Genomic DNA, 4,672 nt, shown 5'->3' with positions numbered 1-4,672 from the left:
CTGACAGATCTTTCCACAACCAGCTCCAGGAGCCCCTGGGTGGCTACCTTCAGCCTTCAATTGCCTGCCTTTAATTACCATCAGGCAACGCTTGCCTCTTGTGACTTCCCTTGTGTTTTCCAGTTGGGGCAAAGCTGGGAGATACATCCCTGTCAACATGGTGAGCCTGCCGTTATTCTCTCCCATTGCCTTCACTGACCTCACCTGTCATCACCATGGCAACAGGAGAGCGTGGCTCTCCCATCAGCAGGCTGCTGCAATGGATGTTGGGAATTGGGGGGGGGGAGGCTTCAGTTTCTCTGGAACCGAGCCCTTGACCTCCCAGGTATTCTCTGGTTCTTTGCATTTAAAATATATGCTTGAGCGGTGCCAGTGCTTTGATCCAGGAATTCCGCTATCGCACCTGAATTTTGCCTCAATAGAAATGGAGCAAACACTTCGCTCGGATTACCAGTCTCCGCGATACTATCATTATGGCGACGTAGGTGGTTTTTCCTGTTGATTATTAGTTATAATTACCAGGGTGTACTCGCCTTTTGGATGAAGCACAGAACTCCCATTACTGGTAATGCAAACCACATTTGAGCCCGTCGGGATAGGAACATCCCCTGTAGAATTTGTACAGAAAATGCCCCGGGGGAATAATACACTTGACAACTGTGCTATTACCCTATCAGAGGCTTAAAAAGCTCGCATGCACGGTAATTAAGAAAGTACAACAGGCAAAACTCCCATTCTGAGAGCCTGGCTTTTATTGTTACATATGTTCTTTGGAGCAAAGTCTTCTGAACAGTTCCTCTCGGGTCATAAATGTTTAATTTTTAATCTATTTTTCATCAGTTGTGTGTAAGGAAGCAGTTCCCACCTCAAAAGAATCTTTACGAGTGCTTTCTTATGTCTCTGAAGTTTCAAAAGTAATAGCGGCTAGTAATGATTTTCTTTTTATTTTTAATATACCTCTCATATTTAAAAAGGAGAGAGAGAGAGTACACAAAGAGCTTTAAGAATGGAATATAACTGTTTTGGTTTCCCAACTCAAGTCAATGTAATCCATTCTTTTCTTACAATCTGGATCTGATTTGGCCAAGTCCAGATTGTCTCAGTCAGGGCTGATGTGAATTGCCAAATCAAGCCTCGGGCCTGGTGTTTGTGTGTACACGTGCAAACGATCCTAACAAATATGACAAAAGCAGAACTTCACTTGCGATCATTCTGCATTTGTAAGAACTTGATCTTTTAATGTGGCAACACACCATTTTTTCATTCCCTGCCTACTGATATCAGGCACTTTCACTATACAGTGGTACCTCAGGTTAACCTCAGTGGGACCTCGTTACGGAGGTCCGTACTTAACCTGAAACTGTTCTTAACCTGAAGCACTACTTTAGCTAATGGGGCCTCCTGCTGCTGCCGTGCTGTCAGAGCACGATTTCTGTTGTCATCCTGAAGCAAAGTTCTTAACCTGAAGCACTATTTCTGGGTTAGCAGAGTCTGTAACCTGAAGCATATGTAACCCGAGGTATGTAACTTTTTTCGCACCTACTGAGCACATTTGTTTAGGTAAACCTACCCAGATATTTAGAAACCTGGCGCGAGTCTAAATCTGTTTCTAGTTTGTTGCTATTCTAACTTTTCTTAAGTTATTGCCGTTGATCTTTTTTCTTGGTGAGAATTTTATTGTTTTCTCTTTTTTGTAAACCACTTTGAGGCTTTGTGACAATCTAGTGGTGCATAAATTTTATGAAATAAATAAACTATAAATAAATAAGTAAAATGCAGGAATTAAGCAGGCAAAGCTGCTGTTGGCATGACTTGTAACTGAATCTCTCTGTGTTTGTTTAATATGAACTTCTCTTTGCAATTGCTTTATAATATGTGGTCTGTTTGCAGAGGTTTAGTGTGATCCTGAGGTAAACGGATATTTTACCTTGTCCCGTGTGTTCTTTGGAGTCACAGAGGGTGATGTCATTTATTAGCATTTCAGCTGTCTCTTCAATGGATCCAGGAGGCCTGAATAATAGGTACCTCAGAAGGTATTTATCGCGAGTGAATCAAGCAATTGTCTTCTGTTCTCTGCCCACTTGGCCACATCACATCATGTGCTTGTTAGCAAATTTTGGCTTGCTTGCAAAGTAAACTCTTGCTGAAAGATGCAAAATATAATACAGGCCATGAAAAATCAATATTTGGTGATCTAACTTGTTTACATGCATGCTTCGCCATCTGCCCAGTACAAAAAAATGAATGGGAAGGAGGAAGCTATTGTCTTCGTGAAACAAGGGTGATGTCACCTCCATTCAGCTTGCTCAGGTAGGGAAGCCAATCGTAGCAATCCTCAGGGACAGAAGCTGAATGGGAAAGGAGTGCCTGGGTGAGGACTGGAAAACATTCCCTCTATACCATAGGTAGGAAAGCGTTTTCAAACTGAGGGCCACATTCCCTGCTGGGCAACCTTCTGGGAGCCACAAACCAGTGGTGGGATGGGCCAAAAACAAAAGTGGGAAGGGCAACAAACGCAAAATGGCTGGTTTGGCACATAATCCAACCCATTCTCTATTCTGGTCTAAGGAGTGGTCTAAGGAGAAGTGTTGTGAACAAGTCGTGAGGGCCAGGTAGAGAGGTCTAGAGGACCAAGTTTGGCGCTTAGGCTCAAGGGTTCCCACCTCTGCTCTATTATCTGGTGTTCCAGCTGTGAATGTTGTTTCAAGGCTAGCAGTATCCATCAGGGTCGGATTTAGGTTTGATGAGGCCCTAAGCTACTGAAGATAATGGGGCCCTTTATATGTCAACAACAAATTGTTTTTTGTGTTGAATATATGCCATATGGTAATTTATGGACCTAATAGGTATCTAAAGCCATTTGCCACTGTTGCTGTATGTAGGTTTTATTTTATTCGTTTTTTATCTTTTATTTTGGAAATGTACATCCAGGTTGTTGTTTTCTTTAGTTTTTTTGGGGGGGGCAAGAGAGTGGGGCCCTAAGCTATACCTTGTTTAGCTTATACATAAATCCAGCACTGGTATCCATGCACAGGAAGGGGAGGAAATCACAGGCTTGGGAAAATCCTTAGGTTTGCATAGGTACCAAAAGGCAAGCACCACAACCCCTTATGAAAATGCCCCATTAGGATTGGGCATGTTTGGTGTGGAGGGCTGACTGTTGGGGGGAACTGAAAACTGTGGTGAGTAGGTGTCAAAGAAGGATAGAATTTTCTTTATGTATGCTACAACAGCAGCAAGAATACTCATTTCAAAGTACTGGAAGACTCAGGATCTACCCACTCTGGAAGAATGGCAGATGAAGGTGATGGACTATATGGGATTGGCAGAAATGACTGGCAGAATCCGAGACCAGGGAGAAGAGTCGGCAGAAGAAGATTGGAAGAAATTTAAAGACTATTTACAGAAATCATGCAAAATTAATGAATGTTAGAATGATGTCTGATAGAAATTAAGTGGTTTCCAGCTGTAATGCTTTAAGAGAATATGGGGGAAAAAGGTTTAGAAATGGGTTATAATCTATTGATAAGGATTTGCTGAACCAACAATTTGAATTGGAATACAAAAAAGGGAGGAATGAGGAGGTCTGGGAAATAAGTTAATGAAAAATAAGTAATGGAAACTTTATGTGTTTTTAAATATTTTTATTTTTGTATTTTTGTTATTCTCTTTTTTTCTTCTTTTCTCTTTTTATTGTATTACTATTGAAAACTTTAATAAATATTCTTTAAAAAAAGAAAAGAAAACTGTGGTGAGTAGTAGTGAGAAAGGAATGGATTCATTAGAATCCTGAACGACGAGCACTCCGCACTGCAGCATTTTTGTTGCAGGTTCCTCTTGTGTCTCCTAGAGTGAATACTCTGTTCTGGTCTCAAGCTGCATCCGCCTATCTTTTATTCATCTTTGCACAAGCAGAGCAGCCATTCCATTTAGGGGCTGCCCTTTCTTGGCAGGAAAGGGGATGAAGAGGGTGTTGGGATGCAAGAGGGGAAATCAAGGGGGCAGCTTAGGAACAGTGGGGAGGAGAAAGCTTTCCCCCCAGTTATGGATAGACACATTTTCATGCCATGTCTCGTTTTTCCAATCCGTTAGGGGGAAATGCATAGAAACATAGATAACAAGAGAAATTCGCACTAAAAGGCTGGTGGATTTTCATTAGAACATTCCAAAGAAGAATTTGCCCATGGATATGTAAACGTTGAGAAGATGAAGTTAAAAATGGAAGAATCGGAAACCGAGAAGCTGAAATTGACAGAATTGCCCTTCCCTCATAGTAAAGTGGAAACCCTTCCTTACAGCTGGGAATGAAACCTACTATGGGGCCTTCAGAACACTTGACTGCTACACTTTCATACAATAGCAACCTATTACTAGGACCCCTTTGCCAATTAAAGGACTCAATCTCCCCCTCCCCTGTTTCTAAAAAAGAGCAGATTGTAGCGCAAACAATGGAACTCGCAACACCTCACAATCTCCCCCTCCCCCAATGCACTCCTTGAATGTGCACAGCTGGGTGTGATCCATTAGCTCCTCTAAAGTGCTGGAAATATTGGCTCTGCCAGGGAATAATGAAAATGCTATATACAATGACACAATAGGCTCTCCTCTTGATTTTTTTTTCGCCTTTAAAAAAACCTGTTTCCAAGGCTAGGCATTTAATAATTGCTCCAAG

At 41.8% G+C, this 4,672-nt stretch overlaps 1 long non-coding RNA gene across 1 annotated transcript; it reads left to right on the top strand.

The window, feature by feature from the left end:
* Window positions 1-318: 318 nt before the first annotated feature.
* On the top strand, window positions 319-4,411 carry LOC310827654. Its single transcript, XR_014556472.1, has 2 exons — window positions 319-481; window positions 4,093-4,411. It is a non-coding gene; the product is annotated as an uncharacterized lncRNA (long non-coding RNA).
* The last annotated feature ends 261 nt before the right edge of the window (window positions 4,412-4,672 follow it).

This window comes from Podarcis gaigeae (genome assembly GCF_964106915.1).
Source record: "Podarcis gaigeae genome assembly, chromosome: 12".
In the NCBI taxonomy this organism is placed as follows: Eukaryota; Metazoa; Chordata; class Lepidosauria; order Squamata; family Lacertidae; genus Podarcis; species Podarcis gaigeae.
The sequence above is the reverse complement of the archived record's forward strand: the minus strand, read 5'-3'. Positions and strand labels throughout refer to the sequence as shown.